Raw genomic sequence first — 17,928 nt, 5'->3', positions numbered from 1 at the left:
CCATCCCAAAGAAAAAGAAATGCAAGAAAGCAAAATGGCTGTCTGAGGAAGCTTTGCAAATAGCTGAGGAAAGGAGGGAAGCGAAAGGCAAGGGAGAAAGAGAAAGATACACCCAACTGAATGCAGAATTCCAGAGAATAGCTAGAAGAGATAATGCCTTCTTAAATGAACAGTGCAAAGAAATAGAAGAAAACAGAATAGGTAGGACCAGAGAACTGTTCAAGAAAATTGGAAAGATGAAGGGAATGTTTCATGCAACGATGGGCGTGATAAAGGACCAAAATGGCAGGGACCTAACAGAGGCAGAAGAGATTCAGAAAAGGTTGCAAAATTACGCAGAACTATACAAAAACGAACTTAGCGTGCCTGATAACCACGATGGGGTGGTGAGTGACCCTGAACCAGACATCCTAGAATGTGCAGTTGAAATGGGCCTTAGGAAATCTGAGCAATAACAAAGCTAGTGGAGGTGACAGTATTCCAGCTGAGCTATTCAAAATCTTAAAAGACGATGCAGTAAAAGTGCTACACTCAATTTGCCAGCAAATTTTGAAAACTCAATGATGGCCACAGGATTGGAAAAGATCAGTTTACATCCAATTCCAAAGAAAGGCAATGCCAAGGAATGTTCAAACTATTGCACCATTGAACTCATTTCACATGCTAGTAAATTTATGCTTAAAATCCTACAAGCTAGACTCCAGCAGTATGTGGATCGAGAACTACCAGAAGTACAGGCAGGATTTCGAAGAGGTAAAGAAACTAGAGATCAAATTGCCAACATACGCTGGATCATGGAGAAAGCTAGGGAGTTCCTGAAAAACATCTACTTCTGCTTCATTGACTATGCTAAAGCCTTTGTTTGTGTGGGTCACAACAAACTGGCAAGTTCTTAAAAGAGATGGGAGTACCAGACCATTTGTCTCTTGAGAAACCTATATGCGGGTCAAGAAGCAACAGTGAGAACTGGACACGGAACCACTGGTTGGTTCAAAATTGGGAAAGGAGTCCGGCAAGGCTGTATACTGTCGCCCTGCCTATTTAACCTATGTGCAGAGCACATCATGAGAAAGGCAGGGCTAGATGAATCAAAAGTTGGAATTAAGATTGCCGGGAGAAATATCAACCTAAGATATGCAGATGATACCACTCTAATGGCAGAAAGTGAAGAGGAACTAAAGAGCCTCTTAATGCAGGTGAAGAAGGAGAGTGCAAAAGTTGGGCTGAAACTCAACAATAAGAAAACAAAGATCAGGGCATCCAGCCCTCTCAATTCCTGGCAAAAAGATGGGGAAGAAATAGAGGTAGTGACAGATTTTATTTTCCTGGGCTGCAAGATCACCGCAGATGGGGACTGCAGCCAAGAAATTAAAAGACGCTTGCTCCTGGGGAGGAATGCTATGGCAAATCTAAACAGTACATTGAAAAGCAGTGACATCACCGTCAACAAAAGTGCATATAGTCAAGGCTATGGTTTTCCCAGTTGAAATGTATGGCTGTGAAAGTTGGACCATAAGAAAGGCTGAGCACCTAAGAATTGAGGCCTTTGAACCATGGTGCTGGAGAAGACTCCTGCGAGTCCCTTGGACTGCAAGGCGTTCAAACTGGTCAGTACTAGAGATCAACCCTGACTGCTCTTTAGAAGGTCAGATCCTGAAGTTGAAACAATACTTTGGCCACCTAATGAGAAGGAAGGACTCACTGGAGAAGAGCCTAACGCTGAGAAAGATTGAGGGCAACAGAAGAAGGGGACGACAGAATGAGGTGGCTGGATGGAGTCACTGAAGCAGTAAGCGTGAGCTTAAACAGACTCCAGAAGATGGTAGAGGACAGGAATGCCTGGAGGAACATTGTCCATGGGGTCGCGATGGGTTGGACACAACTTCGCAACTAACAACAGGATACACGTAAGAACATCTGAACAAGTTTAAAATATACAACTCAATGATTCTTTAACATAAAACACATTTCCTTATATAGTGAAGGGAAAAAAGAGAATTTTGTACATTTAACTGTGTTTCTAGAAAGAAATGACACAGACATTTTAGTGCATTCTCAGCTCATGCTGCTTTATTGCTAAAAAATTATATACAGGTGCAGAGTTTCAAAGCTCATTTTTCAACAATTATTGTTTACAGTGTCAAAAGAATACATTTAACACATTCTTTCCCTTCCCCAAATATGCATAGATATAAAAGCAAGCTGCCATCTGGAAAATATTAGGTATATACATAGACAAATTGTTCATATTGATACTTAATGTACGTAAGGGAGTAGATTATATGTAGCCTCTTTCTTGTCTTTTCTTATCCAGATGAGTTTATCTCTTAGTAAAAGGGATACCAATCTGCCAATAATTTTGTAGGTTATTTTCAAGACTGAACTTTTGCTACCCATTCTTCCCAGGTTTCAAACACTAGAATAACATTTTATTTTGAAAAAAGTATATCCATTTAGTAGCCCAGTCTTAAATCCTACTCTTTAGCTGAAATACCTGCAAACAATCTAAGAAAAATCAATTTTGGAGGGGAAAAATTAGAAATGAGAAACTGTTTATTTCAGTTGTTAAAATTGTTTGCAAGACTTCAATCACAACTTCAGTATGTCTAGTAATATGAAGTTACTCATTACCGGCAAACGATGTGCAGAAAAATATGGTTAGAAATATGTGTAACTGGGAAAGTTACAAAAAAATGCATAAATATACCTTAATAAATGTTTATACCTAGACAACAGGTCGAACTTTGAGAAACACTAGTTTCAGATAAGCTGTCTTTTTGCAAACTAGTATAATTAAAGATTCAAAGTCAAGATTTCTTTTTAGCACATCTTAATAGGAAAAGTGTGTGCCAACACAGACTGTGCTGCAACAGATATGCTGCTATAATATTTCTATTATCTACATCTTCTGCTGCACCAATTTTTCAAAATTGAGTACTCTTATTAATCCTCAGTCTAACAAGTCAATACAGCTACCCCCTATTTAAATATAGCTTGAATGAATAATAAATATTTCCAATTTTCATAATGTATCATTATTGCTGGTTTCAAACCAGTTCATTTTAATCCAGCTGCCAAAGTGGTGGGGAAAAAACCTGAAAAGCTACACCTGTCTTAGAATTAATACCTGAAAAATATGGACAGCTTACTCATTTTAATTACTCATTGTTTTTAGCCACAACAGGCTCTAGATATATTTACTATCTCTACTTAAAAATAACCACAAACCCTAAACTCCTTAGATCATTTTTATTGCCCCATTTGGAATTTATGCATTCCCTTTTCTGCGCTCTGAAACTCTGCACCTTTTTTGTTTGTACAACTGCAGCAACCAAGAAACCCAACTTGCCATTAACCATGTTCATATTATGTAGGCTCATGAGCTGCTATGAACTTGGTAAGAGGCCAAGAGGGTTTATTCTACTGATTCCTTTTTCTAATACACAGTTTTGGCGTCATGCTTCATCCCTTCTTTGTACATTTTGCCCCTTTACTAAAGAGGCAGCATGTTGTCTAAAAAAAACTGAGAATCAAACCAGTAAATTCAAGCTATTGGTATATTGGTTCCTATTGCTTCATAATGTATAAATGCATATATCAATTTACTGATAATAGCTATAACACTATACATTTTAATCATGCATAATTAGAATACTATCTCTAAAAAAAAAGACGGTTTGTGAGTCTATGTGCTTGTGCCAGTGGTTTTTCCCACACAAGTATTCCATTCTGATAACTCTGTAACCTCATCTGTCTTCACCTGCATGGAAAAGGATTGAAATATCCAGTCCTTAAGAAATACTACACTTCATGGAATGTTGGTTGTGCTGTGACTTAGAAAACTTGAAAATTCCATCTAAAACCACCTAGGAAGTGCTCAGATTCAAAGCCTCCATCATTCATTTCCCATGTTCCTAGAATGAAGTCAGTTCCTCTCTGCATAATAGCTTTCTTCTCTAGAATGCAAGAAATAGTCACCCTAATTCTCCCATAGCCAACGTGCATTCATTGTTTAATCATTTTTGGATTCCAATAATAAGCCTTTATCTTTTATCCCCCTTTATTAAGAGATACATCAATATATTTATTCCCAAAGCTATGCGCTATGCACAACTACCATTTTTTTCACATTCCTGGGAAAGTTAAATTCCCCTCCTTCTCTACATATGGGCTCCTCTCGTAACCCATCTCAAGCATACAAACTGAATGCAAAATCTCGGTCCAGCTTAGCTTCGCTAAATCTTGAGTGAACCATCAAAGAACTTGCAATCTATTTCCCAGAAACCTGTTTGTGAGAGCTATTTTTTGGCACCTGTGTGTCAATATTGTGCTTGAATTCTTTACATGACTTATTGTTTTTCAAAGTGCAAAATAAAGGAAAATTTAAAAATCCAAAGGGACGTTTATATTAAGAGGGATTTTATCATAAAATTTAGAGAGTAGGTGCTGATTAAAATAATTTTTAAAAATACTAAAATATTTACAGATGAAATGCAAGGTGTATGGAGTCTCATCAAGAATAGTAATATTTCAATGAAACTGCAGTCAAAAATTAAGAGCTATCAAGATAATTATTACAATCAAAGAAAGGAGAAACTACACAGAGAATAGGCAGATTAAGTACAATGAAGAGCCACTTAAGAATTTTCTCTCATCTGAATTGTATTTCAGTATTAAATTTCCAGTAATTCAAATACTATAGTCCCTTATCACTTAGATCAAGACAGTAATGCACTCTAGGATGAGGCTGTGATTCAGATGTTGAAGCAATTAACAACAGTCTAACTAGTTCTTCCAGAATAGCACCACATTCAAGTCTTGCATGCAATCCTGAGTCCTCATGTTCATGACTCAGATTATGAAAGTAAAATTTTCTACCAGCAGTGTTATAATTTTAGCCTAGCACCAGTTTAGCCAACAGTGAAAAAGATTTGCAAATTAGCTGCTCAAAACATGTGAGCAGTCAAAATTGCACTGATACAGATATAAGATACCTTTAGGATTCTGCCAACAAGTATTTAAATAATCACGTAGGCAACTACAGAAAGTGCAAATAATTTTCCAGGGTTAGAAAAATTGTTAAGTTTAATGAATGCTTCCTATATATTTCGTGACCAAAAGTCAACTAAATATATCAATTATTTGTCTACATAAATATTTGATTAATCTTCTGAACATTTTAGAAACTTGTGCTAATTTTCACTGATCAGTATAAATACGTACAGAGCAGAAAGTTCTATAGAACAGGGGTCCCCAACCTCAGGGCCGTGGCTGTGGGCGCATGAGCTGTTTGCAACTGGACTGCAGAAGCGATGGGCGAGCGCGCAAGCACGCCCTCTTGCACAAGTAGCAGGCAAGTGCACACGCACGCACATGCTCCATTTGTGTGAGCGGAAGGTGTGCGTGCATGCTGCTCGTGCAAATGGAGCGTGCACAGTTGCCGGCTGCTCGTGCGGAACCATCCCCTCTCCCTGGTCCACAAAGCTGGAAAGGTTGGGGAACTCTTCTATAGAATGTGTATAAACATGCATGCATTTGTGTATATGCATTTTTTAAAAAAAATATCGTGTAGATAAATAAACCATAGAATGTAGAACAAAAATAAAAGTAAAGCCACTTTCTTTGAATATATGTCCCAGCCTTGCAGATGAATCTGGTCAATCAAATCCTGCTTAAGGCAGATTTCTGCATTAGATTTACAGTTTACTTGGTCTTCAGTATGCACGTGCATACAAAGTTAGTGCAACTGAATTTTAAAGAGGTATAAACTGCACTCTCTAGAATGACGAGGCTAAGAATTTGCCAGGCAGAGTGAACTGAAACTTGCTCTCCAACTTTCAAGTCTACAAGTAGCTTTATAATTTTTTTTAAAGTGAAACCACATCAGATTTGCTTACAAAACAAAATGAATAAAACAATTATACAAGCATACACTGCTTTCAGGGAAATTCACAATTTGGTTCAAAAATTTGGCTCCCCGAACCCCTAAATTGTATCCTTGGATACAACCCAGCCTCAAGGATTCTTTGTTACTTCAGAAATGATGATCCATTATCTACATTCTGTATAAGTTCTCATCAGTTTCATACACAATAAACCTCTTTCCTAATTACATCAATTTTGGAAAATAAAATTATTCTGGAATTTTTGCCAAGCTTTCTTTGCCCTGTAATGTACAAGCACATAGTTTTGTGGTAGAAAGGAATTTACCAACCTTTTAATGAGAAATTCAACTTCCTGCAACACAGAGCACAGCAAACCTATTTGGTTAATACCATTTATTCTACTATACAATTCTTGCCAATGCAAGTTAGGTCCTATTACATGCAAACAGTTATTGCTACTAAAGTTCTATTTATTGTCATCTTATGGCTTTATTTGCATCAGGGATTTTCCCCCCTACATACTGTGCTATTTTGCATTCCAGTTTCAGAGGTATTTTTCCATCAATTCTCCCAATCATCAGCCCCATTTCATTCACTTATACTGCTGTTTACAAGAGAACCCCGATAAAGCTCAGGCCTTCACATATCATCTCCAAACGACACACCTTGCCACTTTCATGAGAAAATAGAGATCTTTAAAAGTAATTCTGCAGTTCCCTGCTTAATAGTTAAATTATCATTATGTTTTGCCAATAAAGGAATACAAAATCAGAGACATCTTTTCTCTCATCAAGGTGGCCATTTATAGAGATTAAAAAAAAGAAAGATGCAGTATCCCCTTTAAGCTAAAAGTAGCATTTAAACCATAATGATCTACAAAGAACTAGATTTATAACTTGACCTGTTTGAACCAAAAATTAGGTTTTAAGTAAATGAGTTATCTAACTGAAGCAGTAATTTCAGAAAAGGGGAAAAAACCCCTACTAAGATTAATTAGTGTAATATAAAGATAGATATTTGGATGCATGAAATAAATGTGACCAAATAATTAGTAAGAAAACTCCAGCAAATGTTTTACCTAAATTAGCGAAGTAAGCAAAAATTTGAGATTTTAATAATGAACTATGCTAATAACTTAGGTGCATTCAAATTAGCTGTACAGTGACAGCATTTCTACTTTAGTCAATTTTGCAAGATGCTACTCTTGATTAATAGCTGCCCCATTGGCAGATATGTGCAAGCCCCAATCTATCATTCAGTTTCTACAACCAACAGTTACATTGTAAAAGGTTACCCATTCCTGTATTACTGCAAGCACAAAAACAACCAACAAATCTCATTCAAAACATACCAAAACGTTTCATGGAAAAAAGCATGAATGGGCAAGACTAGTCATATGCTTATTCTAGTCCCTAAATTTAAGAAGTTACACTATGAGTTATTTTTCTCATTATAGCAAAATACTCCATGATTCACAAGTTTTTTTTTTAAGGATTATTATTTCTATTAGGGTTTTACATGCAGTTTAAGTGCACTCAAAATATACCTGGCTGATTAAAAGTTATTTTCATGCAATCACTATGAAATTCACATCTCACTGATTCTATGCATCAGTTTCTTCTACCATTGCCTAGAAAGGACACTGCATCTTTAGACCATGACCATGACCATGTCAGTTGCCTATAAGTTACATCATCAGCTTCATTAATTTGTCACTCTGAAATTGTAAAAAAAGTACTACTAGGCTCATGCACTGATCCTAACATGGCACTACAGTTTTGCTACAAAGCACTAATGCTTATGGAACTATACACATTTTAAAATGGAAGACATTGGTGATTTTGTTGTTCTCAAACAACTTGTAACATTTTGTCCACAAGTATTAAAATATATTTATATGTATATATTATACTATTGCACATGCCCCATATTTGCTTCATCTTTCAGATGTGAAAGATTTCCTGCCAAGGTGGACAACAGATGAGTATGTAAAACTAAAAAATAAAGGCAATATTGCCTGTGACTAGTACTGTTAAGGAGATGCTCATGGACAGCTACAGTGTAAAATGATTTCCCGGGCATATAGAGCAGTATTGTTTTTTTCTCAAATGCTAGGTTTACTCTTAATGCAGTCATATTCAACAGAAAGAGATACATTATTACAGTGGCATTTAGTGAGAAAGGGGATAAAGAAGTGATTTTCTTCTTAAATACTATGAACATTTTCTAATGAATTTGGGGAAACTAAATTACATTCCCACTCTGTCCCATTGTACTGTATTATCTTCCCCACAAAATATCTCTGAGGTATAAATAGCTAAAACAAAATCCAAAAAACTGATTAAACTCATGCTGCTTTCCAATTTTTAGTAAGAGTTGCAGAGAACAGCTTCATTAAGATAGGTTTTACTTCTAAAACCCTGATGAACCAAATTATTTTAAAATTTAAATTTTGTATGAACAAATTGCTAAGTTTCACATCTTTTTGACTATTAAATATTTCATTTTTTGTCCTGTAGCTATAGATTTTAAGCCCTCTGAAAGTGTTCTACTGAAACACTTTTTTAAAAAAACAATTGTACAGGTAAGTCCTTACTTAGTTCTTACTAACCATGCCACAGTTACAATGGTGATGAAAAAGTAACTTTACAACCAATCCTCACATTTATGACATTCGCAGGTCTGTAAAGCAAAGGAAAGCTGAAGTAAGATCACAATGACAGGTCAGTTTCACTTAGTGGCTGCTCTGCTTAACAACCAAGATGCCAGTTCCAATTGTGGTCACTAAATGAGGACTACCTGTACTTCATTTGTATTCAAAAAAGCAAAAAAATAAATGTTTGCACTTTTATCGCATATAAGCTAAACACAACATGATGACAACCAAATACAAAATGCTTTGCTAGGTACATTCCCCTTATTAAAACTATTTAAAACATACAAGCATCCCAAATGTTCTTCTATCAGCCACTACTTTACCTCTGAAAATAACATGTCCCCTCAATCGGCCAAAAGCATTCAACTTTCTTAGCTATGACTAACAATTATCAAATGTACTTCCTTTAGCCAAGACTGAGGATATTGTTAAAACTATTAGCAAACCTAACTTAACATTTTAACAAAACTGAAATAAGGTGCTCCATGGCTCAGTAAGGAAAGAAGGCATAGGCCTCTGCACCCATTGTGGCAAAAAGCAACGTTTATCCCAGCTTGAAACAGTCTGTAGAAACACAACGCAAAGAATGTTCTGCAAACAAGTTTAGAAGAACACAATATCCACCTTAACTCTGGGTAACGTATTGAGAAATAATGAAGAAGCCCTTCCTGAGCATGTCTAACTTTTGTTCATGTTAAGCAGTGGAAAGTTTCACGTTACAAGGTTATACTGGCATTGTTGTTCCTTTCAGGTAAAAGCCTGGATAGTTAAGTCATTGTACCTTTTATTGTTGAATTCCTTAGGAAAGAATTGGGATACCGAGTAAATTCTACTGCCCCAAGGCTTGCTTTCTATACTTTTAAGTCTCCAGCCTTCATTTTCTGAGACATATTATTAATATCCCCACTTTCCAGCTTTTAAGTACATTCAGTTGTACATGACTGATGCAACTTTACACAGTTGTATCAAGATTTGCTTAAATCTTCAATTAAAATCTAATTATAAACTGGCTCTTTTAGGAAGGAATTTTTTTAGTGGAAAATCTTTCAAACTATTTCTCTTTTTTCCTTTTACAACGTATGGACAGTCTGTTCCTTCTGCCACAATTTTTCATCAAGATTTCTGAGACAATATTTCGAGAACATACCGATTTGTTAGGTTCTCCAAAGATTTTTGTGGTGAATTATTTTACTAAAATATATGTAATGAATCAAAAGTGTCAACAAGAATTGACAATTGCTTGTATTATATGCACAATCACTTTTAGAGGGCAAAAACCACAAGCAAAGGCCTGGTTTACGTGAAAGTCTATATATTCATTTTAGTTGCTTCTTGCAAGGGTTGTACTTTCCATCTGTAGAATTCAGCTTCATGTGGTAATTTTTTATGATGAGGAGCTGTAAAAGAATCAAAGCAGCATTTCTTCATTTCCATTTCGTGAAATAAAGGAAGAGTTTTCTTCAGAAGATGGGCATTCATGAATAGCAACTCTTTTAAGAAACAGTCTCCCCTGGATCAAAAGGAAAAGACCTAGAATCAAACACACACAATTTATTTATTTATATCCCACCTTAATTATTTTTACAAAAAAAACAACACAACAACAACCCTGTAAGGTGAGATAGGCTGAGAGAGAATGACTGGCCTCAGATCACCCAGCTGGCTTTCATGGACAAGGCAGGACTTGCACACCACCGTCTCCTACTCTTCTAGCCTGGAGCCTTAACCACTAGATCAAGCCAGCTCTCAACTAAAGTGGCTCTTAATTAATATAATGAATCTGAAAACAATATTTCATTTGGTAAAAACCTGGCATTTTAACTCTAGAAAATAATCTGCAGATGAATTTTAGATAATGTCAACAACTGGGGTATTGTGCCATTAATTATGGTCACATTCTGCTCACTTTTAAGGCTCATTAATTTCCCATACACTGCAAGACTACTTTATAAATTAGAATTTGAAGACTCTTGTTTGCCTCTTGATACATAAATATCACTGGAAAACAATGCCATGAAAAGTCACTGAGTATGGAAAATAAATCTTATATCTATTGCATGTAGCAACAGCAATAGCATTTAGATTTATATACCACCCCATAGCACTTTATAGTACTCTCTGGGCAGTTTACAATGTAGAAACATTATTTGCATATGAAATATATTGTGATAAATGTACAACATAAAGTAGTATAATGTTCTAAAATAGTCTACTGAGAACAACTGAATTGAGATCCAAAAGGCTTATCATTTGGAATGCAGGAGAGGCTTACTTTAGGAATTAATGCTATTTAATTGAAAGCTTGCTATGGAATAAAAGACAACAGAATTTTTTTAAATGAAAATGATAGTCTGTAAGCCACTAACAATATCAAAGACTGTTGACTTTCAATATAACCTATATTGTGAGATTGTAAGCAAAGACTGCAGAAAAATGATGCATTTTCAAATGACAGTTTGAACCAATTCCAAAACCGACATACTAGTTTTCCATCCCAGCACTTTTTTTTATTTCCTTCAATGGTCTTCAAAAACTTTTGAAGTTTAATAACTATAAAGGCATAGTACTCCTTTTTGTACTTATTGTTAAGTGTGTTCAAATGTTTTACTTCCATTTACACTTAAACAAGAATATTTGTATATGCAAAAAAAAAGAAAAATTAAAAGTGCTTAGCATAAAAATAAATAAATTTATAGTCAACATATCACTCAAGCAAGACCATAAAAAGCAAGTGTTAAACCTTCGTGGGTGATATTTTGTTCGGAAAGGTTATATCCATTTATTGTTTTAGGCCTACATGGTATAGAAATAAACTGTTATTAATAGATAATAGAGATTCTTAAAATTCACTTCATTCACAAAAACAAAAGTTCCCTAAATGATTTTTGCCCATTCTGTCGATGTTGGGAATCTACCACAATAGAATTCCTGACAAATTACCAACTAAGAGGGTGGACTCTTTTAAATGATTTAAAGATATAGATTAAAGATAAAGATATAGATAAGATATTGATATAGATCAAGCTTGTTTATTTCTAAGTAAAGGTAAAAGCCTTTAAAACACTAAAAATTTAACCATCCTAATAAAAAGAACATTGTGGAGAATTGATGGAAATTTTACTGAAAAAAGGGTACCGCATATCAAAGGTATGGTAGTCTTATCTATCAGAACTATTAACTGTTTTGAAAAATAATGATTAGTCTGATATAATTTGCCTTTAGTTTAAAAGCATTTAATTTAAAACAGATTTTTTACAAAGTGGCCTTTTCACACTGCTAAAAATCAAGTCTTAAAGATCTGAGAGTCTTTTGAGTATCTGAGCTCAGGCATTCAAGCTCTGGCCATCTCAAGCCTGGACTAATGCAATGCGCTCTACATGGGGCTACCCTTGAAAAGCATTTGGAAGCTACAACTGGTGCAGAGTGCGTCAGTTCAGGCAAATTATGGGGCCTCTCGAGTGGCCCATGTTACACTGCTGTTCCATGAGCTGCACTGATTGTTGGTTTGCTTCCCAATGCAATTCAAGGTGTTGGCTATTATCTTTAAAGTCCTTCAAGGCATGAGTCCAGGTTATTTGAGGTATTGTCTCATCCCAATGGGACAAGCCCACCCCACCAGTGCCAGCAGAGAAGGCATACTGGAGATCTTGTTGGTCAAGTAATTCTGACTGGTGGGGTCCAGGAGAAGAGCCTTTTCTACCATGGCTACAGACTTTTGGAACATCCTGCTCCTCGGAGTGAGCTCCTCTTGACCTTCTGTAAGGGCTTGCCAGTTGGCCTGGGGCCCCAATGGGCAGTATCATGCTGGAGGTGGCTGATAGACCAATAACAGATCCCACTCCCCCCCCATGCATGCTGCTCCCTCTCCTACCATCTTTTAATTATAATTTGTATTATTATTACATATATATATATATATATATATATATATATATATATATATATATATATATATATATATATATACACACACACACATACTATATATATATATATATATATATATATATATATATATATATATATATATATATATATATATATATATATATATATATATATATATATATATATATATATATATATATATATATATATATATATATATATATATATATATATATACTGTGTGTGTATATATATGTATGTCTACTATGATTTTACTGCTTCTAACATTGTAATCCATTCAGTCACCTCATGGCGAGATGGCTAGCAAACAAATATAATAAAATAAGTATCAGCACCAGCATTAAGCTGCTGATAATACCAGAGGTCCAGATTAGACTGGAAGGTTTTAAAAATCTCCTGGAAGAAGCTAACAGCAAACAACTTCCACATCATGCCAAGAAAACAACCAGTCCATAACGTTACCAAGAAGCAAGGTTAGCTTGAAGGAATTTTTACCTTTAGTGACGAATCATTCCTGGATGTTCTTCCCTTTTGGACGATAGGGACATTTGCTTGCTTCCAATTCCATTACAATTTCTCTGCGAATATAGATTTTTCATAAATTATAGAAAAGTCATAATGAAGATATTCTAAGATCAACTTCTAAAAAATGAGATATTAATATAGACTATAGGCCGCAGCCCATTGGGAACCAGGCCGTGGAAGTGGTGGGCGAGTGCATATATGTGGTCCACCGAGCTGGAAAGGTTGGGGACTGCTGTTATGGAGGAATGTGTTCACAGACCATATTTTAAGCTATTTGTAATTTCACTTGTACTTCCTCCATTCTATATCTGTACATTTGGTTTATTTTTCTGGAATATATGCATTGCATCTGTTAAATGTCATTGTTATTTTTATTCATTTCTCTAACCTATTAAGATTGTTTTTAAAGGAGAGGAAGGAATTTGCTATCCATCTAATTTATCCTATCTAATTTTCACCTGGAAATTTGATAGGCATTCTCTCTGTTTCCTTATTGAAGTCATCCCATTTAATACTTCACTCCTAACTTGATGAGGAATTACTAATTAAGTACTGTTTAAGTGTGATTTCTCAAACCAGCTATTCTTTTATTTCTCATGACACCCAGCCTAAACAATACAGTAGTAACATGCTAAAGCAGAATCACATGGGGTACCTCACTTAACACTTCACTGAAATCAAGGCATACTAGTCTATTTCATTTTCCAATCTAAAATTAGCCAATGAAAAAATGAGAGATTAGTTTGACAAGATTTCTGAAAAATGCATTATGATTTCATAATTACTGCAATGTTTTAAGATGTTTACAGATCTCTTTCAGATCTGCTCTAGAACCTCCCCGCTTAACAAGAAGATTGACCATTCTGACATTTCCTCTTTCTTTTTTCTTTGAAGATATGAGCAAATTTTATCCAGCACTTTGCTAGACTTTCTCAAATATAATACATAAAAGTTTGGCATGTCATCAGCAAATTCCTCTAGCACTCTGGGATAGATATATCTGTTCCCAGAATCTTAGGGAGCTGTCAAATCATAAAGAAGCAAGCCACACAATTCCATGGACAAAATGCACTTACCCTTTCATTTCATGCTGCAATGATCATCACCAAGAACTTTTGCCTGTAGCTTTCAGTTAATGCAAGTTTTGACTGCCAATCACTATGATATATGCACAGATCTGGAGAGGCATGAACCTGGAGGCGAGAACAAGATATTAAAAGACATTTTACATATTGTTTTTCCTATCTGGTAACCACTAAAGACCTCTACGGTATTCCTTCATATTGGAGCACATCTCAATAGATATACATTAAAATCATAATGAACAAGTTTTGACTTTATATTGAACCTTTGAAATGCGAACAGAATTTAATAAGCAGAAAGGTGACAAACAAGCCAATACTGGACTGTAAAAAAACAAACATGAATCATAAAATTCCACTTTACTTATTATGGTCATGTCGTTCGATCAAACTCACTGGAAAGGCAGTTATGCTCAGAATAGTCAACAGTAAAAGGAAACGAGGTCACCAAAAACATGGTGGTTAGATACCACTAGCCAGAGCATAAAACAACTGAAAGAAGCTGGAAAGATAGAAAATGTGGAGAGAACCGGTCCATAGAATCTTCGAAAATCGGACTTGATTGAATGGATAGCATCATCATCAATGTTCCCGAGAGCTGATATGAACACCATCATCCTACCAGAAATATACAATCACATATCCTTATCCATAATTTGAATATGCAATTGGTAAATAATGGTTTGTTAAAATCTTAGCATAGTCTGCATAAATAGTTCTGGCTTGTATTTTCTTTCACCTTCATCTCATGCAACAGTATCAGAATTTTCTAATCTCAGTTATGTAGTGTCTGCATTTGTCTCTGAAATTGGACAAGTAAGTAATTAAGGAGCTGCACTGAAGGGGGGGAGGAGTTCTAGTTCCCAGTGCAAATACATCCTTAGTTTCTGAAGCCTACCTTTAAGTTTGGGAAAAACTGGAGAAGGAAATATTATGTATGCCATATTGAGCTCTTAAAAGAACAGTAGCATATAAATCTAGCAAATACGTAAGTCGCCACACTAAAATGTACACTATTTTAAAAAATAGATACACATTCCTAAGCCAAATTTACCATTGACTATTCCTCCCTAAATGGTTTACTGGGTCAGGTCCCCCAAAAAGCAATGGTCAGAGTGGAATATTATAATTACAGAACTACTAGTTTTATATTCAACTTTCCTTCAGAAGTTCAAGGGGGGTGGTTTCTCCTTAATTTTATTCTCTATGGCAGAATATATGGCCCCAAATCATCTAGTTAATTTTTGAGGGTAGATTAGAATTTCGGCCTTCCCAGTCTTTGTCCAACAACTTATGTGTAAACACAGGTTTACCAGGATAGTCCTTTTTGAGATTTTTGTGCCCAAACAGTAACATAAAATAGAAAGTTGTCCACTTGTATCATTTTACAAAAGACTATTTTAATTTTTTTTAAAAAAGGAATTTATTCATTACACATATCATAACAAATACACATAAAATAGTCTTATTGGCCAGTTTCAAAGTTAAATCTCTCCATGACTAAGCTTACAAAATATATTTATAATGCTCCTAGAGTGTTACTAAAATAACTACATTAAAAATAGGGACTGACTCTGTAGAGAAAGGTTTTTCCACGGACTGGAGAGTGTGTGGTTTTATGTGCTGCCTGCATCTCACAGATGGGGCTTTGCTTGTTTGTGCGGACCAGTTGCTGGCATGCTACGGCCAAGAACTGGTCCACAAACTGGGGGTTGGAGACCCTTGATCTAGAATATTGTCCACTGATCTGATCTCTACAATGAAAAAACCCCTTAGACAACTACAGTTTTTAGTTTCATTAGTAAGGCTAGTAAAAATAACTGCATATAAGTCCTGTTTCTCTGCATCTTTTTCCTTTATTCAATGATATTTCAGCAGTTGAATAAATAAAATTCAGAAGTACTCATTAAATATATTTTGGCACTATCTACTTCAATAGATGCAGCTGCTTTCAGAGTACACGCTAATGAATACAGTGCACATGAATCTATTCAAAATACAATTCCCAGCCATCTGCAGAATTCTCCAACAATTCTCTTACATCCAACAAGATCTATTTCATAGATGTTTCAGCATTTTCTAAAACTAGTCATTACTGACTTCCTTACACATAAGCTCATTGTTCCTATCACTATGTGTTACTCCTATAAATATGCATATTACTAGAAACTATATTGAAAACAGGAATTCAAAATGGAAAAACACTGACATGACATTGAAATATCAGTTGAAAAAATATGTCTGCCTACATTTTGCCTTCCTACCCATCCCCATCCTAAATTCCAATTCCAAATCACAAAATATTGCAGGGCTGTAACAAAGTGTAATTCTGAATCCAAAGAAAACAAAAGAATAGCCACTAATCAGGTTTCATAAAATAAAGGAACAGCCCACACATATCAATATTAAACTAGGAGAGGAGTCACTATACAAAATACCATGAACAAAAAATATATCAATTTGGCAAGAAAAAAGACATAAAACAAAAGTCTGGGATAGGAGAGAAAGTCTCAACTAAAGCCTTCCTGTGAACCTTGAATAGGTAGAGATAAAAGCGAAAGCCAAAAAAAGTCTGGAGTTTCACATATCAATGTATTTATACCAATAAATCAGTTATAGGTGGTTCTCGACTTACAACCACAATTGAGTCCAACATTTTTCTTGCTAAAACATTTCAGTGAATTTTGCCCCATTTTATGACTTTTCGTGCCACAGCTGTTTAAGTGAAGCACTGCAGCTGTTAAGTTAGTAACATGTTTGTTAAGTGAACCTGGCTTCCCCCGTTGACTTTGCTTCTCAGAAGGTCACAAAAGATGGTCACAAGACCCTGGGACACTGCAACCATCGTAAATATGAGTCAGTTGTCAAGCGTCCGAATTCTGATCACATGAATATGGGGATGCTGCAAAGGTCATCAATGTGAAAAACGGTCATAAGTCACTTTTTTCCCCAACGCTGTGGTTAACTTTGACTGGTCCCTAAACGAACCGTTGTAAATCGAGGACTACCTGTATCAAGCTTGCCCAAGCGTGACGTGGGCGATCCAACAAAAACTCCCCACACCCCACCCCTCTGGCTTTCATTAGCTATCCTAGTCGGAAAGGCTAGCGGTGCCTTCCTCGCAGTTGCAGAGCTCAATGGCACCCGGCAAGGGCCACGTTCAACCAAGCTCCGTTTTCCTCTCCAGCTCCAGCTCCAGCAAAAGCAAAAGCAAAAAAAAAAAAAAAAGCTTCGTCTGTCAGATGCTACCCTGGCGCCCATTACGTTTGGCACCTTAAACCAGCGTTTCCCAACCTTAGGAACTTGAAGATGCGTGGACTTCAACTCCCAGAATTCCCCAGCCAGCTATGCTGGCTGGGGAATTCTGGGAGTTGAAGTCCACGCATCTTCAAGTTCCTAAGGTTGGGAAACGCTGCCTTAAACCATGGAGGAAAATAGCCGGGAGCAGTTTGGAGCCTAGGTCGGAAGAAAAGCTAAAAGGTCGGTTCGATAATCCTGGAACTAGTTCTAATCAAAGGGCGCGATAGCGAACTCACACTGGGCGCAGATCCCCGTTCACCCCGCGAATGAGGCCGGGCCGAAACAACTCCCGCGCCGAGTCGGGTTTAACGTCCAACAAAGTCCAGCGCTCGCAATTTCTCTTCGCCGCAGAGCTTGGGCTTTTCCCGGTCTCTCACCGCAGCTGAGGCCCCTGGGCCGCAGCCCGCAGCGGCACTGGCTCCACTTCTTCCCCTCACTCCGCCATCTTCCCCTCCCTGCTTCAAGTCGTCCAATCGGAGCCCGCGCGAAAGGATCACGTTCCCGACGCCTCTGCTCTTCCTTATTGGCCTGATCTCTTATCGGTCACCTCCCGCTTTTAATGTTGATTGGA

General features: G+C 36.4%; 1 long non-coding RNA gene across 1 annotated transcript; it reads right to left on the bottom strand.

Moving 5' to 3' along the window:
* Positions 1-5,557: 5,557 nt before the first annotated feature.
* On the bottom strand, positions 5,558-17,813 carry LOC308669150. Its single transcript, XR_014026703.1, has 4 exons — positions 17,594-17,813; positions 14,052-14,168; positions 12,946-13,028; positions 5,558-10,071 (listed from the first exon to the last, which is right to left on the bottom strand). It is a non-coding gene; the product is annotated as an uncharacterized lncRNA (long non-coding RNA).
* Between the last annotated feature and the right edge of the window lie 115 nt (positions 17,814-17,928).

Source organism: Vipera berus (genome assembly GCF_964194415.1).
Source record: "Vipera berus genome assembly, chromosome: 1".
Lineage (NCBI taxonomy): Eukaryota > Metazoa > Chordata > Lepidosauria > Squamata > Viperidae > Vipera > Vipera berus.
The sequence above is the reverse complement of the archived record's forward strand: the minus strand, read 5'-3'. Positions and strand labels throughout refer to the sequence as shown.